At 38.6% G+C, this 26,445-nt stretch overlaps 1 pseudogene; it reads right to left on the bottom strand.

Annotated features, from left to right (window-relative positions):
• Positions 1-1,497: 1,497 nt before the first annotated feature.
• Positions 1,498-25,623, bottom strand: LOC133065440 (N-acetyllactosaminide alpha-1,3-galactosyltransferase-like; annotated as a pseudogene).
• Positions 25,624-26,445: the final 822 nt, after the last annotated feature.

Here is a 26,445-nt window from a genome sequence, read left to right as displayed (position 1 = left end):
AACACTAGTTCCAATAGCTAAGACATGGAAACAACCTGAGTGTCCACTGACAGATGAATGGATAAAGAAGATACATATATACATATATATCTTATTTTCTCCTCAACTCTTTTATCACTTATATACGTCCAATCCCCTGTGTTAAATTCCCACTGTTTGAAATACCTGGAACCGTAGTTCTATTTTCCTAACTAGACCCTGACAATTGATAAAACATGTATGCATGCATGCATGTGTGCATTTATGTGATATAAGTTCAGTTCAGTTCAGTTCAGTTGCTCAGTCGTGTCCACCTCTTTGCGACCCCATGAATCGCAGCACACCAGGCCTCCCCATCCATCGCCAGCTCCTGGAGTTTACTCAAACTCATTTCCATTGAGTCAGTGATACCATCCAGCCATCTCATCCTCTGTCGTCCCCTTCTCCTCCTGCCCCCAATCCCTCCCAGAATCAGGGTCTTTTCCAATGAGTCAAGATATAAGTTAATTTATATAAAATAGTATATGAGCATATATGCACAGGCACACATACATGTGTGTGTATATATTCATGTGGTGGGTATGTAAATGCATATAAAGGAAATATTGAGTGATAGGTTTTCAAAGGGATAGTATAGGAAGACTTTCAGTTTTCTCTCTATATTTAAAATTTCCTTATTAGTTTTTACAACAGATAACTTTGTAGTTTTAAAACACATTCTGAACTTATGGCTGTAGGTGGGAAGGAAGGGCAGAAGGGATAGTTAGGGAATTTGGGATGGACATGTACACTCTGCTATATTGAACATAGATAATCAACAAGGACCTACTGTATAGCACATGGAACTCTGCTCAATGTTATGTGGGAGCCTGGATGGGAGGGGAGTTTGGGAGAGAGTAGATACATCCATTTGTATGACTGAGTCCCTTCATGTTCACCTGAAACTATCACAACATTGTTAATAGGCTACACCCCAATACAAACTAAAAAGTTAAAAAAAAAAAAAAAAAAACAGTTCTTTTTGAATAACCCAGTTTTCTAAGTAACTGTCTGCCCATCTGGTGGCAGCTTTAATGTCCTCAAAATTTTACATAAAAAGTAGATTAGTATAGTTGCACTGATTTCCCTTATCCATACTCCTAGATTATCCCTTTCCTTAAGCAATATAAGATATATATATCTAGCTGGATCAGTGAAAATATTTCAGATTTCATTTTCTCCTGACAGATTCTATTTTGTCTAATGTGATCCAAAAAAATACTTCCTCAAAATTCACACAAGATATGAGAACACTATATTTCCATCTGATGTCAATATATTCATTCTGTAACTGCTATATCCTATATTTTATGATTCAAAAAGAAAGGTGAGGAAAAGTATGAATATAACTGTGTTGGTGAACTTGTCATTTTATTAGTGATTATTTTTATGGTGCTAAAATTTGTCAAGTACTAATTTTTTAAAGACAAGACAAAATGATGCTTTTAAATTCAGCAACACCAAGGAAGGGCTATAAAATTACACTGACTGTCTAAGAAAGTCATAATTTTTAATAGCCCAATAGAGTTTGAAAGTGCCATTCTTAATACTATTAGATCCAAACTCATCCCAGCAGTATTCCGGTGACAAGATTTTAGTGGGTTTATAGAGGAAAAAATATTTGTTCAAGTGACTTTCATCATGCCACACTGCCTCAATGTTATTTTTCTTGTCGTTCATGATTCCTCTGAAGCACTCCCTAGCAATATTGAGAACCTGAATAGGAGTACCACCAAAGACAGCAGCGTGATAATAAAAGTCCCCCTTACCAATAGGTATATATGCTTCTGATGACTGACTCCTCTCATAAGGTAACTCTGAAGGACTTGTCTTATACCAATGAGCATGTAACTGACCTACTGACTCACCCAGAGTCTCCAGTCCATATTTTTTTACAAAGATTTGATCCACATCCATGCAGAAGGGGAAGTCAACTTCATATTGGATGTGACCCACAACATGTTCACTGATGATCTTCATGTGCATCATACTGATGTCTTACCATCTCTTCTCTCGCTTTATTTGAAAAATTTTCAGCATTCGGAGGGGAGCTAGCTCTACCCAGGGCACCTGAGAGAAGTCATCTACCAGGATGTAAATGATGACTTTCTGGCCAACCATAAAATATTTATCAGCTGATGTTATAAATGTATACAAATAACGGTCTGCGTATCTGTGAAGTAAATAAGAAGCAATTAAGTTCATCTTCTTGTATGTTAGTGAAACACATACTATTTAAATTACACTTACTGTAGTTTTATCGAAAATGCTACTAAAGGAACCAAACATTAGATATGCTTCTTGAGTTGTATTTAAGTAGTGTAAAAGTGAAATTGTCTGCCTTTCCTCTCCCTGGTGAGGTTTTATGGATCATAGGAGAAAAAAGGAATTTCTCATGAGAGGGAATGAAACTTGGTGAGATCAGAAAACTGAACCGTGTCCAGCACAAAACAAAAGCCTGAGTTTTCAGGGTTATCAGAGCAGTTGGGACTTGTTTTAGAGATTGTAGACAGGAAAGGTCATAGGTCATTGCAAGAGTAGTTATTGATGCCTGTGGCTTACTTAGAGGAGCTAATTATGCATAAAAAGTCAGAAGTGACATGCTTTGTATCCACTTTAGCACTGGGATTCTTCTTTTGCCCTGTGCCCTTTAATATGGTGCTAAGATTGCTGGACTGAAGGCAAACTTTCTCATTTCCAATCTCTCCAGCCAGTTAAGGATTCTTGTAGTAATAAATGGCCTCAGGTGAATTCAAAAAAGAAAAGGTAATGTATGTGACTAGTTCAAATTATGTTTATATGATCATTAGAAATAAGTTCTGGATATTGATCAGAGCCTTAAGAAATACAACAGATGGAGTCAGGAGAAAACTCTCTAGTTTGGAGTATCTAAAATTATTAGGTACATTATGGAAAAATATCACTTAAAATATTATATTGAGCTGGAAGCTAGCAAATCAAATCCAAAGTCCATATTTATCCATATTTCTTTTATGGTTAGTGCTTTTGTGTCATACTTAAGGAATCTTTGCCCCCTCAAAGTAGTGAAAATATTCTCCTATATGTTTTTCTAGTAGCTTTATTATTCTTTCATATTTAAGTCTATTATCCATTTGAGTTAATTTTTGTGTATGATGTGATGTGGGGCTGTTTTGCATCAGTCTCTGACTACTGATAGTGATGTTACCGGCTAGGAGTGCCTGGGAGCACTCGCTGGAGTCCCTACTACTTGTGGTAAGACATCCCTACTTCCCACCAGACATCACCAGAGCCTACGTTATGGCTGGACCAGTCTTTGTCATTCTTATTATAATTTCAAGGAGCACCTCAACAACAACCATAGGGAACTTTGAGAAAATAAGCTTTATTAATCACAAATCCTAGAGGATACGTGGCATGCCTGGGGCCACACAGTGAGGTCACAAGTTGGAGGTGGTGGGAGACAGAGAAAGAGAGAGAAGCACGAAGGACCTAGGGTTTTGCCTTTACTGGGTTGAGGGTGGGGTGCCTAGGGTTTTTCGAGTTCACTCTATTGACAAATTTTAAATGTAAAAGCAGAAGTTAAAGCAAGGGAGGGGGAAAAATGGGGTCATGCAAGTGGTCATTTATGTAGATCAGATCACTCAGGACTTTCTAAAAGGAAGATTTCATGGGTAGGGTGACTTGGCTCTTTATCTAGTTGTTTAGCTAGTAAGCAATATTTTCATTTGAGATGGATGTCTTTAAAATGGATATCTCAGGGGATTCCCTGGTGGTCCGGTGGTTAGGACTTTGCCCTTTTATGGCACAGGGCCCAAGTTTTCTCCCTGGTCAGGGAACTAAGATCCCACAAGCTGTACAGTGTGGCCAATAAAAAATAAATACAATGGATGTCTCAGCAATCAATCAAAAGCTTAATATCAGGCATTTACAATTAAAAAAAAAAAAAAACCTTACTTTCACTACAATGGCAAACATTTTTCCCCCCAATTTTTAAAATACTTCCTATGTTGGAATGCTATTAGACTTACTACACTGGATCTTAGCAAGGCCTGCTTCCCAGTTGGTGCTAGTGGTAAAGAACCTGCTTGCCAGTACAGGAGACTTAAGAGATGTTGGTTCAGTCCCTGGATTGGGAAGATCCCCTAGAGAAAGAAATAGCAACCCACTCCAGTATACTTGCCTGGAAAATCCCATGGACAGAGGAGCCTGGCAGGCTACAGTCCATTGGGTCTCGAGTCAGACACAACTGAGCGACTTAGCATAGCATTAGATTTACAGAAAAGTTGCAGATATATTACAGAGTTCCCACATATGCTCTACCCACCTCCCCCTAATAGTAATATATTATATAACCATAGTACATTTGTCAAAACTAGGAAATTATCAGTGGTAAAATACTATTAGCTAAATCACAGATTTTATGTGATTTTCACCAGCTTCTTCCCTAATGACCTTTTCAGTTTCCAGGATCCAAACCAGAACACACACTGCATTCAGTCACTAGTCTCTTCTAGTCTCCCTAGTCTCTTCCACTCTGTCAGTTTCTCTTCTTGTTGGGTCATGACCCTGACCACATATTTTGTAAAATGGCCTTCAGTTTGGGTTTCTCTGATTTTTCCTTAGGTGAAGTTAATTTTAAGCAGTCAGACTTATCAGTCTCTTCCTTTACGATTAGTAGTTTCCATGTCTTGATTAAGAAATCCTTTTCCATCCTGAGTTCATGAAGATATAGTTTTTCTTTTAACTATTGGTCTTCAAACTACCTAGTAATTGATGTTTGTATGTTTGTACATGATATGCTATAGAAGTACAATTTCAGTTTTCCTGTGTTGACATTGATTTTCTCCAACATCATTTATGGAAATCTTTCCCTATGGGTCTACAGTGCTATTGCCAATGAATAGAAAGTCTTTAATATTTGCATGGTATTTTTCTGTTTTATTTTATTGGCTTAATTATTCATTCCTGTAGCAGATATTCATGTTGAAAATTTCCATATAGATACTTTAAATCTATCCTCCTAGTTTCAGCCCCACCTATACTCCTCTAATTCCAGAGGAAATTGATGCCATTTATTCCTGAGCTTTCAGAGGTTCTTTAAAAGAGAGTGGGGGTTTCATGGTGAGGTTAATGAAGCTGTGGTTTCAGCGCCCCGTCCCTCATACAGTAGCCTTCCAAGACTCTGTGTTCTATTCAGGAGGGTGTAGGAAGGAATCAGAAACTCCACCTGTGTCCTGAAGGTAGAAGAACTGCCCCAGAGTGGGTTTACTCCCCAGGATCTTGTTACAGATCCTGGGGCAGCAACTTGAAGAGACCACAGTGAGTCCTGGAGGAGGTTATGGGAAACTTCTTCAGTAAGGAGTCTTCCCTTCCTCCTCCCTTTCTTCCTCTTTCTGTGTTCTTTTTATTAAATAATAAATTACTGTCAATATTTAATAGCAAGTTGCTATAAAGCTGATAACTTTATCATTTTAATGAGTGATAAGTATTGTTCAACTTACTACTTTTTCGTACTTGGTATGATTTTTATATCAAGACAGCATTTGCTTCATAAAATGATTTCTAGTCTCTTTTCCGAAAAAGATTGTGTAGAATTGATGTTAATTTTTCTTTAAATATTTGGTAGAATTCTCTGATGAAACTATCTCTGCCTAAGGACTTTGAAAGTGAAAGTCCTTTCTTTGTGACCCCATGAACTATATACAGCCCATGGAATTCTCCAGGCCAGAATACTGGAGTGGGTAGCTGTTCCCTTCTCGAGGGGATTGTCCCAACCCAGGGATCGAACCCAGGTCTCCCGCATTGCCAGCAGATTCTTTACCAGCTGTGCCACCAGGGAAGCCCCTTTGGGAGTTTTTAAAATTATGAATTCTCTTTCCTCAATAGTTATAGGGTTATTCAACTGATCTGTTTCATGTTGGGTGAGTTGTGGTTGTTTGTGCTTTTTAAAGTCCATTTCCTCTAAGTTGTCAGATAGTAGAGAATTTTTATAGTGTTTCCTGATTATCCTTTTAAAGTCTACAAGGTCTAAGGTGATATACCCTGTTTCTTTCCTCATATTTGTAATTTGCATTAATTTTTTTTCCTGGCTAGTCTTCCTGGGTGATTATGGATTTTATTGGGTTTTTTCCCCCCCAAAGAACCACATTTTTGTTTCATTGATTTTTCTCTGAGACTTTTCTGTTTTCAATTTCATGGATTTCTGCTCTCACCTTTATTACTTCCTTATTTCTGCTTTCTTCGGTTTTATTTTGTTCTACTTTTTCTAAATTCTTGAGGTAGATTATTGATAACCTCCCATTTTCTAAAATAAAGCACCTGAATATAAAGGTCATTCAGCAATACCTACCTTCCCACGGCAAACACAGTCAACCCCACAGTAATTTTATGACTTGTGTAGTAATTTTCCAGCACCACTTCATCATAATTGCTGTGCCACACAATTGGAGCTGCCCAGCTGGTAATTATGTTTGAGCGATTTACAGCACTGTAAGGAAGATAAAAGAATTATGAGCAAAATACTTTTTAATAAAATTCTAGTAGATATTGCTAATGTATAAAGACTATGTCTAATTGCAGCATTTCCTTATTTCTAACCTAGAGCCTTGATGGCATGATAAACTGAAGAAACAGTTTATCAGAAATGGCTCAGTTCAGTTCAGTTCAGTTGCTCAGTTGTGTCTGATTCTTTGCAACCCCATGAACCGCAGCACACCAGGCCTCCCTGTCCATCACCAGCTCCCGGAGTTTACCCAAACTCATGTCCATCGTGTCAGTGATGCCATCCAAACATCTCATCCTCTGTTGTCCCCTTCTCCTCCTGCCCTCAATCTTTCCCAGCATCAGGGTCTTTTCCAATGAGTCAACCCTTTGCACCAGGTGGTCAAAGTATTGGAGTTTCAGCTTCAACATCAGTCCTTCCAGTGAACACCCAGGACTGATCTCCTTTAGGATGGACTGGTTGGATCTCCTTGCAGTCTAAGGGACTGTAAATAGTCTTCTCCAATACAACAGTTCAAAAGCATCAATTCTTAGGTGCTCAGCTTTCTTTATAGTCCAACTCTCACATCCATACATGACTACTGGAAAATCCATAGCCTTGACTAGACGGACCTTTGTTGACAAAGTAATGTCCCTGCTTTTTAATATGCTGTCTAGGTTGGTCATAACTTTCCTTCCAAGGGGTAAGCATCTTTTAATTTCACGGCTGCATCATGAGGGTTAGATCATTACAAAAGTACATGTACTGATTATATTGTTATTCCAAGATCTTTGAGGATGCATAGTTGAAATGTCACCCAAAGCTTAAAATAACAATTTCTCTTACAGTTGGACAAGATCTACCGTCTTAAACTTTGGACATTGATTCTTTCCAGAAGCAATATTTTTAAAAATGAACTTCCCAGTTTTCATAATCTGAAATGCTGCCAGTGTTAATATTGTTGCATACTGTCAGAATCAACTTTGTCAGAACTTTGGAAGATAGCCAAATATTTAGAGCAACCAAGAAAAAGTTATCTCAAAAAGGAAAAAAAAAAAAAAAGACTCAATATGGTAGGACTAGAAAAACTTTGAGGTATTTTAACCCAGCCTTGCACCAACTCTCTTCCTAGTATAACAATGGTATTGAAAAGACAAAACCATATTATGTTCTCAGTGTAAGTATCTGATTCAGTGGGGAGAAGAGTGGATCTAATTCCCAGGGACCGTGTTTATCTTTTTAACCTATCTGAGAGTTCCTTGAAGGATTGACTCATAGTGCTTTTTTTCTTGTACTTAACATTCTCTAAGAATTGAAGGGGAGGGTATTCCTTGAAAAAAAAAATTGTAAAAGAACAAGCCCCTTCCACCCGAGTCAAAAGATTTCCGTTAAAATAGACACTATATATGTTGAAAGCCTAGGGAGGAAACATTTGAAAGACAGTTCTTTGGGAAGTAAGGGCTTTGACAAGATCCCACGTGTCAATCAGACATACACAGAGCAAGGAACTGAGAAATCCATGCACATGTTCAGGGCAGAATGAATGTTCAGAAAAGATCTGTGAAGATCTGAGGCTTTCACCCCTGACTGATATTTAGGTTCAGTGCACACAAGAAGTGAAAGCTAGGGCAGAGTTATAAACAACTGGGCTGTGCTGAAGGAGGGCCCAAACAGAGAGCCAGTCTTTAAAGGATGCAAGTGTTTTCTTCCATTTTATTTTCCTTTCTTTTCTGTTTTTTTTTTTTTTCTTCTTCTCCTTCTCCTCCTCCTTCACTTCCTCTTCCTCCTCCTTCTGCCCTCTAACACCTCCCTCTCTCAGGTTTTAGGCACTTTAAGGAAATCTCTGTCAAACAACTCACTGACCACAACCTAAGGGTAGCTCAGAGACTTCTGAGACCAAACAAGACAAAGAATACAGTCTTTAAAAAAAAATGGTTTAGAAAAGCCACTAACAAACAACCATAAAAAAAGAAAGATCTCACATTAATAACCTCTCCTTCCACCTTAAGGTGAAAAGGGGGGAAACTAGAAAAAAATGGAAAAACAAAACCAAACAAACAACCAATAGCAAATAAGAACAGTGAACTTTAAGGAGGCAAAACTATCTGATTTTCAGAGAATCTATATTATAATACTCAAAATGTCTCATTTTTAACCAAAATTTAAGAGTTATGCAAATAAAGAAGAATGTACAGCCCATTCATAGGAAAACAAATTAACGAGAACTGTCTAGACATTGACTGAGTTTTTCTAAGAAGACTTTAAATCAACCATTTGAAATATGCTTAAAGTGCTAAAGGAAGCCATGGACAAAGAACTAAAGGAAACCAGAAGAACATTGTCTCAACAAATAGAGAATACTAATAAAGACACAAATTACAAAAACAAATGAAATAGAAATACTGAAGTTGAGAAGTGTATAGCTGAAAGGAAAAAATTCACTTTAGGATGTCAACAGAAGATTTGACCAGGCAAAAGAATGAATCAGACACACACAAAATACTTCCTCCAACAACAGAATATATGTCCTTCTCAAATACACATGGAATATTCCACAGGATAAATCTCATGTTAGACCATAAGACAAATCTCAGTAAACTTAAAGTGACTGGAAACATACAAACTATCTTTTCCAATGATAATGGAATGAAATTAGAAATCAGTAACAGAAATAAGTCTAGAACATTCATAAACACCTGGAAATTAAACAACACACCTAGGCAACCAATGTGCCAAAGGAAAAAATCATAAGGGAAAAAAACAAAAACAAAAAACTCCAAAATCATGAGGAAATTAGAAAATAAATTGAGGAGGAGCCAAGATGGCAGAGGAATAGGACGGGGAGACCACTTTCTCCCCTACAAATTCATCGAAAGAACAACTGAACGCAGAGCAAACTTCACAAAACAACTTCTGATCGCTAGCTGAGGTCATCAGGCACCCAGAAAAGCAGCCCATTGTCTTCGAAAGGAGGTAGAACAAAATATAAAAGATAAAAAGAGAGACAAAAGAGCTAGGGACAGAGACCCGTCCCGGGAAGGGTGTCTTAACAGAGGAAGTTTCCAAACACCAGGAAACCCTCACACTGGCAGATCTGGGGGAAGTTTTTGAATCTCAGAGGGCAACCTAACTGGGACGGAAAAATAAATAAAACCCACAGATTATGTGCCTAAAAGCAACTCCCAGCAGAAAAGTACCCCAGATGCCCGCATCCGCCACCAGCAAGTGGGGGCGGAACGGAGAGGAGCGGGCGGCATTGCTGAGGGTAAGGACCGGGCCTGAGTGCCCTGAGGGCAAATGGAGGGAGCTTTTGTGAGATTCCAACTTAAATGTGGGATAGCAAAAGAGAGAGAGAAAATTAACCGGCCTGAACACACTGCCGGCCGTTCACAGAACAAAGGGTCTGAGCAAGTCCAGAGAAGAGCTAGCCTGCGGCAGACTGGCCCAGCCCCACCGGAGGCAGGAGGCAGGGGGGGAGGGGAAAGGGGCAAATTCAGCCCCAGAGACGGCATCCCCTACCACACTGCAAACAGGCCTCCAGTTTCTAACCAAAGACTTCCTGAGATTCTGGATGTCGACATCCGCCGGGAAGGCGCACGCACCCAACCAGCGCAGGCGGAAACTGAGACTGGGGCCGCGGAGGGGAGAAGGCGTACCACACCCGGGGAGAGTGCACCCGTCAAGCTCCTGGCTTCCTGAGCTGCTCGGGCCGGGGAAGACACAAAACGCAGGCGCAACCGAGTCCGCGCTTTTGTGGAGTACCCAAAAACTGGAACCGCATGCAACGCAGGGCCCGCTCCATATAGAGCAGCCAAGAGCCTGAGCAGCGTAGACAGGGAAAGCATTTCCCCTCCCTCCCCGCATCGCGAAGGAACTAGCGAACGTGAACAAGAGACCACCTCCGCCCGCCTGTGTCAGGGAGGAAATTAGGCACCGAAGAGACCGGCAAACAGAAGCCAAATAAACAAAGGGAACCACTTCAGAAGGGACCAGTGCAACAGATTAAAATCCCTGTAGATAATACCAACTACACCGGAAGGGACCTATAGATATCAAGAAGTGTAAGCTGGAACGAGGAGCTATCTGAAACTGAACCAAACCCACACCGACCGCAACAGCTCCAGAGAAATTCCTAGATATATTTTTAACGTTTTTGTTGTTGTTGTTGTTAATTTAAAAAAATTTTTTTCTTTTCTATTCTTTTTTGTTTTTTTCTCTTTTATTTTCTTTTAAAATTCCCTATTACTCCCCCACTACTCCTTAACTTTCATTTTCATATATTTTTATGATTTTTTTAATTAGGAAAAAAATTTTTTTTCTTGTTTTTTTTCTTTTTTTTCTTCTTTTTCTCTTATTTTCTTTTAAAGTCCTCTATTACTCCTCTACTACTCCTTAATTTTCATTTTCATTTCACTATAACCTTGCAAAAAAAAAAAGAGAAGCCCTATTTTTAAATCGAACTTCATATATATCTCTAAAATTTTTTGTGTTTTTGTTTTTAATATTGTATCTTTAAGAGTCTAACCTCTACTCTAGATTTTTGATTTTTGTTTTTCAGTATGTGATATAAATTTTGGACATTTAAGAATCCAATATGCAGTTCCCATTTTTATTCAGGAGTGTGTTGATTACTCTCTCCCAATCTTGACTCTCCATTTTCTACCTCAGAACACCTCTATTTCCTCCTTTCCCCTTCTCTTCCCAATCCAATTCTGTGAATCTTTGTGGGTGTCTGGGCTACAGAGAACACTGGGAACAGACAACTGCATAGATCTGTCTCTCTCCTCTTGAGTCCCCCTTTTTCTCCTCCTGCTCATCTCTATCTCCCTCCTCCCTCTCCTCTTTTTCATGTAACTCTGTGAACCCCTCTGGGTGTCCCTCATGGTGGAGAATCTTTTCACCATTAACCTAGAAGTTTTATTATCAGTGCTGTATAGTTGGAGAAGTCTTGAGACCACTGGAAGAATAAAACTGAAACCCAGAGGCAGGAGACTTAAGCCCAAAACTTCAGAACACCAGAAAACTCCTGAATACATGGAACATTAAGTAATAAGAGACCATCCAAAAGCCTCCATACCTACACTGAAACCAACTACCACCCAAGAGCCAGTAAATTTCAGAGCAAGATATATCACGCAAATTCTCCAGCAACACAGGAACATAGCCCTGAGCGTCAACGTACAGGCTGCCCAAAGTCACACCTAACACATAGACCCATCTCAAAACTCATTACTGGGCACTCCATTGCACTCCAGAGAGAAGAAATCCATTTCCACACACCAGAACACTGACGCAAGCTTCCCTAACCAGGAAACCTTGACAAGCCAATTGTCCAATGCCACCCACCAGGTGAAACCTCCACAATAAAAAGCAACCACAGACCTCCAGAATACAGAAAACCCACTCCAGACACAGCAATCTAAACAAGATGAAATGGCAGAGAAATACCCAACAGGTAAAGGAACATGAAAAATGCCCACCAAGTCAAACAAAACAGGAGGAGATAGGGAATCTACCTGAAAAAGAATTTAGAATAATGATAATAAAAATGATCCAAAATCTTGAAAACAAAATGGAGTTACAGATAAATAGCCTGGAGACAAAGATTGAGAAGATGCAAGAAATGTTTAATAAAGACCTAGAAGAAATAAAAAAGAGTCAACTAAAAATGAATAATGCAATAAATGAGATCAAAAACACTCTGGAGGGAACCAAGAGTAGAATAACGGAGGCAGAAGATAGGATAAGTGAGGTAGAAGATAAAATGGTGGAAATAAATGAAGCAGAGAGGAAAAAAGAAAAAAGAATCAAAAGAAATGAGGACAACCTCAGGGACCTCTGGAACAATGTGAAACGCCCAACATTCGAATCATAGGAGTCCCAGAAGAAGAAGACAAAAAGAAAGGCCACGAGAAAATACTCGAGGAGATAATAGCTGAAAACTTCCCTTAAATGGGGAAGGAAATAGCCACCCAAGTCCAAGAAACCCAGAGAGTCCCAAACAGGATAAACCCAAGGCGAAACACCCCAAGACACATATTAATCAAATAACAAAGATCAAACACAAAGAACAAATATTAAAAGCAGCAAGGGAGAAACAACAAATAACACACAAAGGGATTCCCATAAGGATAACAGCTAATCTATCAATAGAAACACTCCAGGCCAGAAGGGAATGGCAGGACATACTTAAAGTAATGAAAGAGAATAACCTACAACCTAGATTACTGTACCCAGAAAGGATCTCATTCAGATATGAAGGAGAATTCAAAAGCTTTACAGACAAGCAAAAGCTGAGAGAATTCAGCACCACCAAACCAGCTCTTCAACAAATGCTAAAGGATCTTCTCTAGACAGGAAACACAGAAAGGCTGTATAAACGTGAACCCAAAACAACAAAGTAAATGGCAACGGGACCATACCTATCAATAATTACCTTAAATGTAAATGGGTTGAATGCCCCAACCAAAAGACAAAGACTGGCTGAATGAATACAAAAGCAAGACCCCTATATATGCTGTCTACAAGAGACCCACCTCAAAACAAGAGACACATACAGACTAAAAGTGAAGGGCTGGAAAAAAATATTTCACACAAACGGAGAACAAAAGAAAGCAGGAGTCGCAATACTCATATCAGATAAAATAGATTTTCAAATAAAGGCTGTAAAAAGAGACAAAGAAGGACATTACATAATGATCAAAGGATCAATCCAAGAAGAAGATATAACTATTATAAATATATATGCACCCAACATAGGAGCACCACAATATGTAAGGCAAACGCTAACGAGTATGAAAGAGGAAATTAATAGTAACACAATAATAGTGGGAGACTTTAATACCCCACTCACAACTATGGATAGATCAACTAAACAGAAAATTAACAAGGAAACACAAACTTTAAATGACACAATGGGCCAGCTAGACCTAATTGATGTCTATAGGACATTTCACCCCAAAACAATCAACTTCACCTTTTTCTCAAGTGCACACAGAACCTTCTCCAGATGAGATCACATCCTGGGCCATAAATCTAGTCTTGGTAAATTCAAAAAAATTGAAATCATTCCAGTCATCTTTTCTGACCACAGTGTAGTAAGATTAGATCTCAATTACAGGGAAAAAATTTTTAAAAATTCAAACATATGGAGGCTAAATAACACGCTTCTGAATAACCAACAAATCATAGAAGAAATCAAAAAAGAAATCAAAATATGCATAGAAACGGATGAAAATGAAAACACAACAACCCAAAACCTATGGGACACTGTAAAAGCAGTGCTAAGGGGAAGGTTCATAGCATTACAGGCTTACCTCAAGACACAAGAAAAAAGTCAAATAAATAACCTAACTCTACACCTAAAGCATCTAGAGAAGGAAGAAATGAAGTACCCCAGGGTTAGAAGAAGGAAAGAAATCTTAAAAATTAGGGCAGAAGTAAATGCAAAAGAAACTAAAGAGACCATAGCAAAAATCAACAAAACTAAAAGCTGGTTTTTTGAAAAAATAAACAAAATTGACAAACCATTAGCAAGACTCATTAAGAAACAAAGGGAGAAGAACCAAATTAACAAAATTAGAAATGAAAATGGAGAGATCACAACAGACAACACTGAAATACAAAGGATCATAAGAGACTACTATCAGCAGCTCTATGCCAATAAAATGGACAACTAGGAAGAAACGGACAAATTCTTAGAAAAGTATAGCTTTCCAAAACTGAACCAGGAAGAAATAGAAGATCTTAACAGAGCCATCACAAGCAAGGAAAACAAAACTGTAATCAGAAATCTTCCAGCAAACAAAAGCCCAGGACCAGATGGCTTCACAGCTGAATTCTACCAAAAATTTAGAGAAGAGCTAACACCTATCTTATTCAAACTCTTCCAGAAAATTGCAGAAGAAGGTAAACTTCCAAACTCATTCTATGAGGCCACCATCACCTTAATTCCAAAACCAGACAAAGATGCCACAAAAAAAGAAAACTACAGGCCAATATCACTGATGAACATAGATGCAAAAATCCTTAACAAAATTCTAGCAAACAGAATCCAACAACATATTAAAAAAATCATACACCATGACCAAGTGGGCTTTATCCCAGGAATGCAAGGATTCTTTAATATCCACAAATCAATCAATGTAATACACCACATTAACAAATTGAAAGATAAAAACCATATGATTATCTCAATAGATGCAGAGAAAGCCTTTGACAAAATTCAACACTCATTTATGATTAAAACTCTGCAGAAAGCAGGAATAGAAGGAACATACCTCAACATAATAAAAGCTATATATGACAAACCCACAGCAAGCATTACCCTTAATGGTGAAAAATTGAAAGCATTTCCCCTGAAATCAGGAACAAGACAAGGGTGCCCACTCTCACCACTACTATTCAACATAGTGTTGGAAGTTTTGGCCACAGCAATCAGAGCAGAAAAAGAAGTAAAAGGAATCCAGGTAGGAAAAGAAGAAGTGAAACTCTCGCTGTTTGCAGATGACATGATCCTCTACATAGAAAACCCTAAAGACTCTACCAGAAAATTACTAGAGCTAATCAATGAATATAGTAAAGTTGCAGGATATAAAATTAACACACAGAAGTCCCTTGCATTCCTATACACTAACAATGAGAAAACAGAAAGAGAAATTAAGGAAACAATACCATTCACCATTGCAACAAAAAGAATAAAATACTTAGGAGTATATCTACCTAAAGAAACAAAAGACCTATACATAGAAAACTATAAAACACTGATGAAAGAAATCAAAGAGGACACAAACAGATGGAGAAACATACCGTGATCATGGATTGGAAGAATCAATATTGTCAAAATGGCTATACTACCCAAAGCAATCTATAGATTCAATGCAATCCCTATCAAGCTACCAATGGTATTTTTTCACAGAACTAGACCAAATAATTTCACAATTTGTATGGAAATACAAAAATCCTCGAATAGCCAAAGTAATCTTGAGAAAGAAGAATGGAACTGGAGGAATCAACCTGCCTGACTTCAGACTCTACTACAAAGCCACAGTCATCAAGACAGTACGGTACTGGCACAAAGACAGAAATGTAGATCAATGGAACAGAATAGAAAGCCCAGAGATAAATCCACAAACCTATGGACACCTTATCTTTGACAAAGGAGGCAAGGATATACAATGGAAAAAATACAACCTCTTTAACAAGTGGTGCTGGGAAAACTGGTCAGCCACTTGTAAAAGAATGAAACTAGAACACTTTCTAACTCCATACACAAAAATAAACTCAGAATGGATTAAAGATCTAAATGTAAGACCAGAAACTATAAAACTCCTAGAGGAGAACATAGGCAAAACACTCTCCGACATAAATCACAGCAAGATCCTCTATGACCCACCTCCCAGAATATTGGAAATAAAAGCAAAAATAAACAAATGGGACCTAATGAAACTTAAAAGCTTTTGCACTACAAAGGAAACTATAAGCAAGGTGAAAAGACAGCCCTCAGATTGGGAGAAAATAATAGCAAATGAAGAAACAGACAAAGGATTAATCTCAAAAATATACAAGCAACTCCTGCAGCTCAATTCCAGAAAAATAAATAACCCAATCCAAAAATGAGCCAAAGAACTAAACAGACATTTCTCCAAAGAAGACATACAGATGGCTAACAAACATATGAAAAGATGCTCAACATCACTCATTATCAGAGAAATGCAAATCAAAACCACAATGAGGTACCATTACACGCCAGTCAGGATGGCTGCTATCCAAAAGTCTACAAGCAATAAATGCTGGAGAGGGTGTGGAGAAAACGGAACCCTCTTACACTGTTGGTGGGAATGCAAACTAGTACAGCCGCTATGGAAAACAGTGTGGAGATTTCTTAAAAAACTGGAAATAGAACTGCCATATGACCCAGCAATCCCACTTCTGGGCATACACACTGAGGAAACAAGATCTGAAAGGGACACGTGCACCCCAATGTTCATTGCAGCACTGTTTATAATTGCCAGGACATGGAAGCAACCTAGATGCCCATCAGCAGATGAATGGATAAGGAAGCTGTGGTACATATACACCATGGAATATTACTCAGCCGTTAAAAAGAATTCATTTGAATCAGTTCTAATGAGATGGATGAAACTGGAGCCCATTATACAGAGTGAAGTAAGCCAGAAAAATAAAGAACATTACAGCATACTAACACATATATGTGGGATTTAGGAAGATGGTAATGATAACCCTATATGCAAAACAGAAAAAGAGACACAGAAATACAGAACAGACTTTTGGACTCTGTGGGAGAAGGCGAGGGTGGGATGTTTCAAGAGAACAACATTGAAACATGTATATTATCTAGGGTGAAACAGATCACCAGCCCAGGTTGGATGCATGAGACAAGTGGTCGGGCCTGGTGCACTGGGAAGACCCTGAGGGAGCGGGTAGAGAGGGAGGTGGGAGGGGGGATCAGGATGGGGAATACATGTAAAACCATGGCTGATTCATGTCAGTGTATGACAAAACCCACTACAATATTGTAAAGTAATTAGCCTCCAACTAATAAAAATAAATGAAAAACAAAACAACAAAAAAAAAAAGAAAGAAAATAAATTGAGATAAATAAAAATGAAAACACAACATGCTAAAACTTATGGGAGACAGAAAATCAGTACTCAGAAGGAAATGTATAGCTGTAAACATCTATATTTAAAAAAAGGAAGATCTCATATTAGTAATCTCACATTCTACCTTAAGGGGAAAAAGGGGGAAAACTGGAAAAAAGGGGAAAAACAAAATCAAAGCCAACAAAAGGAAGAAATAATAAAGACTGGAGTAGAGAGAACTGAATAGAGAAAAAAAATGATAGAAGCAATGAAACCAAAAGTCAATTCTTTGTGAAGATTAATGAAATTGGCATGCCTTTAATTAAACTGACCAGGAAAAAATCAGAGATGACTCAAATTATTAAATCAAGAAGTGAAATGGGGACATTATTATAGACCTTATAGATGAAATGGATAAATTTCTAGAAACACACAAACTACTAAAACTGATTCAAGAAGAACTAGAAAATCCTATAGACCTATAACAAGTAAAGGTAATTGAAAATCTCCTAAAAAAGAAAGCCCAGGATCACATGGTTTAACTGTTGAATTCTACCAAACACTTAAAGAATTAACACCAATTATATTTTCAAAGTCTTCCAAAGAAATAGAACTTTCTAACTCATTCTGTGAGGCCAATGTTACTTTGATGCCAAAGCCAAAGACATCTCAAGATCAACATCACTAATCATTAGAGAAATGTAAATCAGAACTATAATAAGATATTTCACACACACTAGAATGGCCGTAACATAAGCAAAAACACACACCCCCAGCAAAACAAAAAATAGCAAGTGTTGGAAAGGATGTAGAGAAATTGAAACACTCATACATTGTTGATGGGAACATAAATTGATGTAACTGTATGGAAAAGAGTTTGGTGGTTTCTCAAAAAGTTTAACATAGAATTACCATGTACCCAGTAAACCCACTTATAGATATATACCCAAGGGAACTGAAAGTATGATTTCAAATTAAAACTTGTACATGAATGTTTATAGCACCATTACTTAAAATAGCCCCAAAGTGGAAACGACTCAATGTCCATTTACTGGTGAATGGATGTGTGGTATGTCCATACTATGGCGTACTACTCAGCTATGAAAAGGAATGAAATACTGATAAATGCTACAGTATAGATGAATCTTGAAAACATGCAAAGTGAAGAAGTCAGACATTAAAAAAAATAACAAAACATCCTATGCTCCCTTCATAGGGAAATGTCCAGAATAGGCAAGTCCAGAGAGATGGAAAGCAGATTAGTGTTTGTCAAGGAGCGGGGAATGAGAAGTTACTTCTTAATGTGCAGAGCTTCTTTTTTGCTATGATGAAGATATTCTGGAATTAGATAGCTAGAATTGTACATTTTTAAAAGATTTATTTACTTAAATTTTTTGTTGCGCTAGGTCTTGGTTGTTGCACAGGCTTTTCTCTAATTGTGGTGAGCAGGGGCTACTCTTCATTGTGGTGCATGGGTTTCTCATCGCAGCAGCTTCTCCTGCTGTGGAGTGCAGGCTCTAGGCTCTGCAGACTTCAGTAACTGCAGCATGTGGGCTCAGTAGTTATGGCCTATGGGCTTAGTTGCTCTGCAGCATGTGGAGTCTTTGTGCACCAGGGATTAAACAAGTTCCCTTGCATTGCAAGGCATATTCCTAACTACTGGACCACTGGGAAAGCCACAAAGTGTACATTTTTAAACAATGAAAATAGTGAATTTTATATTATGTGTATTCAAATCTATTGAAAAAAAAAAGACAATCCATTGTGTGGGATAAAAAGGAGAAGAGATATAAACAGGCAGTTTGCAAAAGTGAATGTCCAAGTGACCAATATTCATATGAAAAGATGTTCAGCCTTAATGATCATCAATGAAGAAAAATGAAAAATGCAATAGGAACAGACATACAGCAAGAGGAAGATTCTATTAGCTGGTTCAGAGCTTGTTATGGACTGAATTGTGTCCTCCAGATTCATGTGTTGAAGGTGTAATCCCAGTCTGAATATTTGGAGATAGGGCCTTTAGAGAGGTAATTAAGGTTAAACAGGACTTCCCCAGTGGCTCAGATGTAAAGAGCCTGCCTACAATGCAGGAGACCCAGGCTTGATACCTGGGTCAGGAAGGTCCCCTGGAGAAGAGAATGGCAACCCACTCCAGTATTCTTGCCTGGAGAATTCCATGGGCAGAGGAGCCTGGTGGGCTACAGTCCATGGGGTCACAAAGAGCCGGACACGACTGAGCAACTAACAGGTTAAGGTTAAACGAGGTCATGAGGACGAGGCCAAAGCCAATAGGGCCGGTGTCCTTATAGAAGAGTAAGAGACACCAGGAATGTGTACACAGAGAAAAAGCCTTGTGAGGACACAGCAAAGAGACAGGCAGCTGCAAGTCAAGAAGAGAGACCTCAAAAGAAACCAGACTTGCCAACACCTTGATCTTCTATTTCCAGCCTTCAGAAATGGGAGAAAATAAATCTCTGCTGTTTAAACACCACCCCCAAAAAAAAAAATAAAATAAAAAGGAATGGAGATTGAAACTTAAAAGTAGCCTATTTGGAATCTACTTAAATGATTATATGGTTTTCTCCTTTTTTCACCTGTTGTGATTGATCAGTACCTTGAATTATGAGGCTATAACTTACGTGTCTTGTTAGGGGGAGGCTGTGTCAGTTATTAAGCTATTGTCTTTCATAGTTAAACCCATCACAGTATACCCTGCTTTATTATGTTGAGCTGGGACACTGCAAATCACATTTCTCCTTTGCCAATGGGCACCCTGTTAGGCTCTACTAATAGAGGGCATTGGAGGAAAATTACAAGGCTGGAGGAAGAAAAAACTTGCTCTTTTCTGTTTCCTGTGGGCTTCTTGTCTGCATCCTGTGCCTGCAACTCCCATTCCAGCAATGCATTTTACCACAGCAATAGCAGTTCTTTTCCTGAGCAGTTGAATCCAACTTTCAGTTTTTCCAACACGTGCAAAACCAGTCTCACCATGCTCCTCCTTAGAAGGGCTGGTTCTCTGCCCCAGGAGGCTTCCCTAGAGCTCAGAGGTGGGCACACCAGTTGAGCCGCATCGGAGTTTATGCTCTGTGAGATTTGTCTCTAAGTTTTCAAGGTATAATAATTAGAGTCTCTTCCTTTTGTTTCTTCAGAACCAGGGAAAATAATTACTTCCTATAGCTGTTCCCTCTATGACACCTTAGAGTTGTATTTTCAGTTTTTCAGGTTACCTAGTTAATGACTTTACGGGTATCCATGGGTGCTAAGTTGTTTTAGAAGTGTCTGACTCTGCAACTCCATGGACTGTGGCCTGCCAGGCTCCTCTGTTCATGGGATTCTCCATGCAAGAATACTGGCGTGTCATGCCCTCCTTCAGGGGAATCTTCCCGACCCAGGGATCGAACTGACATCTCTGAGGTCTCCTGCATTGGCAGGTTTTTTACCACTGTCACCACCTGTGAAGCCCCTTAACCACTGTATAGTAATCAGCAATTCTTTATACTAAAATCTTTGTTTAAATAGTCGGTGTGCTTTGTATGATCTGATTAGATCTGACAAATGTAGTGATATTATGGGAGGAAGAGTCACGGATCATTATCCAATAATTGGATGTCTCTTTTCAAAGTTTCAATTAAGAGAGGTCCTCAGATCTACAGCATGAAGGTGAAAGACAGGTGCTTAGAGTAAGAAGATGGAGACAGAGAGGCCAGAAGAAAGCTGTTGTATTAAGGCACGAAGTGCGCAGACAGCCCACCCACCTGATTTGGGCTTTGGTTCTCTCATTGGTGAAATGAGGAGGAACAACCAAAATCTCAAGTGTACCCTTACATTTTTGACTGTCCGTCATTCTAGGACCCATTATGTTTCTATCATCTAAATTCTCATTCATGGAGGACTTAGGTCCTAATGTCCATTCCCAGTTGATCTCGGCTACTGCTTATTTTTTAAAATAACCATCAAAGATCCATCTGCTCGCCAACATTTGGAATGCCAGTCACAGTATTGTTGCCATCTGTTCATTTCTATTGAGCAGTCTATGGATTAATCTCACACATATTAGATTTGGAATTCTTACTTGGGAAAAAAACAGTCTGATAGCTTTAATTCTTCTATTTGAGTATTCACAGACCTATTAGGAAAAATAATGCAAAGAGTCACATAATATGTATAGAGTTTGAGATGTATTATCAGATGTAAAATGCAAAATAAGCAGGAAGCAGAAAATTAATAGTGAACTTTGATAGTTGTGGCATGGAAAAATCATGATTTCCACCCTCAGAGTAATTCTCTGTGCATCCCAGGAGTCTTTATCTGTTCCCACAGTCCTCATTCTCATCTTCTAATTCACAGAGAAAATGGCAATCATCAGACAGAAGCTCCCTCAACTTTCTGCAACCTCATCTGCAAATTTACCTGTAGTGCCTTCTACCACAATGAAAATATATTCGTATTTTCTACCTAAGACTAGCCTTAAATATCCTATCTGCTCAGCAGCCTTGATTTGATCATTATTCTTGGAAGGATTTTTCTTAAGTACTCTGTTTGATCAACTGACAATCTTCTGGGCATTTTTCTGCAGCTTCAAGTTCTTATATATAAAGATACTTCTCCCATGAATGTAATGCATAGTATATAGTATATACAACTGAGTTCTAAAGTCTTCTACTTGAATTTTGCACAGATGCTACCAAAGGAAGATGTTTAATGTTAAAGTCATCATATTTTCCCCAAAGTAGTTCCTCTTCATATGTTGCCTTAACTCACTGAATCTGCTTGGATTTGCATGGCAGAAATATGAGAGTCATTCTCCACTCAGAGCCCTTCTGAATCCCAACATCAAACCCACCATTAAACCCTGATGGTTTTACCTCCAAAACATCTCAAATCCATCCCTTATCTCCATTCCCTGCTACCACATGACTTCAGGTCAGCATCATTCCTTGTCTGGGCTACTACCATAGCCTCCTTATTGGCCTCACTGTTCACTTTTTAAAAGTTTGTGTACCTTTGAAAAGGTACACAAATGTAAAGAGCACAATATAATGAAAATTCCTTCATGTTTCTATCCATGTAATTAGCGATGTGCTGCCTCTCCTTATCCCTGCATTCTACCTTTACAACTGATTCACGATATATTTCCACTCTACTTCCAATAACATGTTCCTGAAGCTCCAATGTTACCAATCATTATTCTATTTAACAATGTCCAGTGGCCTCCCACTGTCCTAAGGATCATGTCCATATTCTTTATATAGCTATGATATTCTGTATGATCTGACCCTTCACACTGTTTCACCCTCCTCTCCTACCTAGCCCCACATTGACAGTTTTCCAGACTCACTGGCCTTTGGTTAGTCCCTTAAATATGCCACAGGTTCCACCAGCTAATTCCCACATAGCATTTAGGTCTCATTTACATATCCCTTCTTAAGGGGAATATTCCCTAATCTGCCAGATACATTTAGATTTCTTTCATTAATCACTAATACTTATTGAATACTTTCCTAAGTATTATCTAATTCAATCCACTCCTATGAAATAAAGTGAAGCACAGAGAGCTTTTATTATCTTGCCCATAGTCACATAGTAGCTGAAAAGACCAACAATCATGCCTGAGCCCTTACTCTTCCTCTTTTGTAAAAGCTCTATGGCACTTTTGCTAGACACCCTGGGAGAGCTGATTCTGGGCTGAGTTGAGGGGATTAGGCAGCTGTGGAGCTGAGTCATATGTCATGAGATTGTCTTTGTGCCTATGTACACAGATGGGTGTAACTGCAATGTTGGAATGTGGCTGAGATGTGACATTCTGCCAGGCACCGCTTCCATCAATAACAATGCCTTGGATGATAAGTATTACTATGCTACAGCTATAGACTCCTGATGCTAAGGAGAGCTAATATTAATAATAGGATGATTGTTAGGTTGTATTGCACTGAATATATTTTGGCAGAAAGCATTTTAATCCATTCTTTCTCCCAGCATCTGCTGTAGCAGGCTTTCCTTGAATGTTCCCACCTTTGCCTAGGATTTTCCTGCTTTTTTCAGGTGATGGAGAGTTCCAATGCCCTGCTAGCCATGAGAAAACATACTCTGCCTGGTACATGAAAAGCTTCTTTATTATTTTCTCATATAGCACAGCTCGCCCAAGTATATGGAGTCTCGGTCTTAGTGGGGATGTTGCAGTCATGTAACCATGAGACAGACAAGGACCCTGAACACAACAAGCAACATAAGGTAAAGTTGCTTCCACTTCACTATGTGTTCCCACAAGCACAGTATCTTATGATACTGAATCTTGGACAAACTTTGAGGAAGTTTCCTCTCTGCACACATTCTGATGGCATGATTTTTCAGGTGGTATGTGATTAATACCTGGGAGTCTTTTAGCCAATACTCAACTCCCATGTGTTTCCGCAGAGCTTTAAAAGATCCAAGGTTCCTGTAGGCTGGCTTCTGGCTTCTGTAACATGCTTCCTCTAACCAGGTCTCATTCCTCTATCAGAGATAGCACTCTGCCAGTCTGCTCTTTCTTTGACTCCTGGTACTCCGACCTTAAACAAATATCTCCACTTGTAAATATCTTTATTTGTAAAATTGCCTTGGTTTGCCCTGCCTATAGGTTTACCCTGCAAAGGACTTGCAGCTAGTCCATTGCCCTCCAACTTATTTAGTCTTCAAAGAAGTCATAGCCTATTTGCAGATAAAGACTTACCATCACTGATATATCCTCTGTAATTTCTTTGTGTTTAGGATAAATGAAAAGCATTGTATTAATTTCAAACTTATATAAAGGGTTTCCACATTTAATATGACTAGAGTTATTTCCCTGGGACTTCCCTGGTGGCTCAGTGGTAAAGAATCTACCTGCAATGCAGGAGGCATAGGTTCAATCCCTGGGTTGGGAAGATCCCCTGGAGGAGGGAATAGCTAACCACTCCAGTATTCTTGTCTAGAGAATTCCCTGGACAGAGAAGCCTGGCGGGCCATAGTCCATGGGGTCACAAAGTGTAGGACGTGACTGAAGCAACTTAGCAAACACACAGAGTTCAGTTCAGTTCAGTCACTCAGTCGTGTCCGACTCTTTGTGACCCCAAGAACCGCAGCACGCCAGGCCTCCCTGTCCATCACCAACTCCCAGAGTTCACCCAAACTCATGTCCATTGAGTCAGTGATGCCGTCCAACCATCCCATCCTCTGTTGTCCCCTTCTCCTCCTGCCCTCAATCTTTCCCAGAATCAGGGTATTTTCAAATGAGTCAGCTCTTCGCATCAGGTGGCCAAAGTATTGGAGTTTCAGCTTCAACATCAGTCCTACCAATGACCCAGGACTTATGTCCCTATAAACCCATTCACTTTATTACCTAATTTTTTTTATCTAATATTACCAAATATTTAATGAACATGTAATGTTATATATGAAATATTTGCATACCGCTCAAATTCGTATGTTGAAGTCCTAACCCCTAAGGTGATGGCATTAGGAGGTAGGGCCTTTGGGAGGTGATTAGATCATGAGGATGGAGCCCTCATGAATGTGATTGATGTCCTTGGGAAAGAGACCCCATGGCAGAGATTTTTCTGCTATTGAAGGACACATAGGGAAGATGGCTGTGTGTGAACTAGAAAGTGTATCCTCAACAGACACCAAATCTGTTGGTGCCTTGATCCTGGACTTCTCAACCTCCAGAACTGTGAGAAATTTCTGTAGTTCATAAGCCAACCAGTCTATGGAATTTTGTTAAAGTAGCTTAGCTAGACTAAGACACACACTAGGTGCCAAATACATTGTTGGTTATAAGCAATACAGTAATAAACATGATAAAAATCATTGCAATTAGGACTGCATGCTATATCTGGAAAAAAAAAAAACTGAAGTAATTATTTGAGGTACAAATGACAGAGAAGTTTGCTTAATAACATTTAAACAATGACATTTGTGGGAATTCTCTGGTGGCCCAAAGGTTAGGACTCTTCTTTCACTGCCGAAAGCCATGCAGCACAGCCAAAGAAACCAAGCAAAAGAAAAAACAATGAAATTTCCTAATTGCCAATGAAATCTCTCTACTTGCTCAAATATATGGAGGACAAATACCACACTTAATGTGTGAAGTCACCAATATTAGGGACTTTTTTTTTTAATATCACCCATGCAAAAAGGCAGTTTACAACATGTACTAACATTACACTGTCATCAATTACATAATAACTGTCTTGGTACTTTAACATTGCTTCTCCATGCACATATGGACCTACAAAAATTACATTACCTTTGATCACATTAGAAACAAAGAACTTTTATGCTGAAGACTATGTTTATGCTAATATATTTGGATATAATTGGGTATACTTGGATCAATATATTTGGATGATGATTCATTCAGGGTGAGAGTTTATCACCTTTCTGAATACACTAGATCCTTTACCAACATGAGAATAAAATATCATTAATTTTTTAAAGTTACCTGAAATGAAACATTCTCTGAAAGGTCCACAGAAACAATAAAAATAATAACAATTGAATTGTTTTCCTTTGGTATCTCATTCTTTCCTGGGAGTAAAAAGAAACAGATAAAACTAGATTAAATAAAGCAGAGTGTACACAGAGTATGCTGTGTTGAATCCTGCTTCTCCATGACTGAAAGTGTAATAAACGAAGTGATAGACATTGGCTGGGGTGTCAGGCACCACTGATCCCTGGATATCTCCCCATATGAAAATAGAGTGAAGTCAGTAGAAACACAATTTGAGCTAGCTGCCCAAAGACTTAGGACATTAGCTGGCCTAAGCTGGCCTTAATACAAGAGATCTTAAAACTTATGTCTTTTCTAAAGTACAAAGGGCTTTTCCTACAGAAACGGAAAGTATAAAAGCCATTCCAAGCCTAGCTCACAGGGTGGCTGTCAGAGAAAGGGACTGTTATGAAAATATTTAATTGGACTCTAAAGAGTTGTATAGTTAAGGAATTAATTATTTTAATTAAACGGTATTATGAAGATCGTTCTAAGAAAGGTGATAGAACCAATAACAGCATAAAATATATGCTCTTTCTCGAAAGTATTTGAATATAAAATTGATTCAGACCACTGGCTGGTGGCTAACCTATCATTTTTCGATTATTTGTATACTGACCTTGGAATTTGAGCCAAGTTTACAAAACTCCTTTGTGATACTTAATCTAAGGAATATGAAATCCTCTGTGTACAGAAAAGGAACTAGATATGGCTCAATGGTTGACGTGAAGGACAAACTCTTACCTTTTGTTTTACAAAGATTACATAGGAATTTTATACAGCTCTTCTCAGAGACAATGTTTATGGTATAGTGGTTTGGGAATTCATGTAGAGAATCCTAAGAGAGTAGTGAG

This window comes from Dama dama, chromosome 11 (genome assembly GCF_033118175.1).
Source record: "Dama dama isolate Ldn47 chromosome 11, ASM3311817v1, whole genome shotgun sequence".
Classification (NCBI taxonomy): Eukaryota; Metazoa; Chordata; class Mammalia; order Artiodactyla; family Cervidae; genus Dama; species Dama dama.
This window is presented reverse-complemented; position numbering and strand designations above follow the sequence as displayed.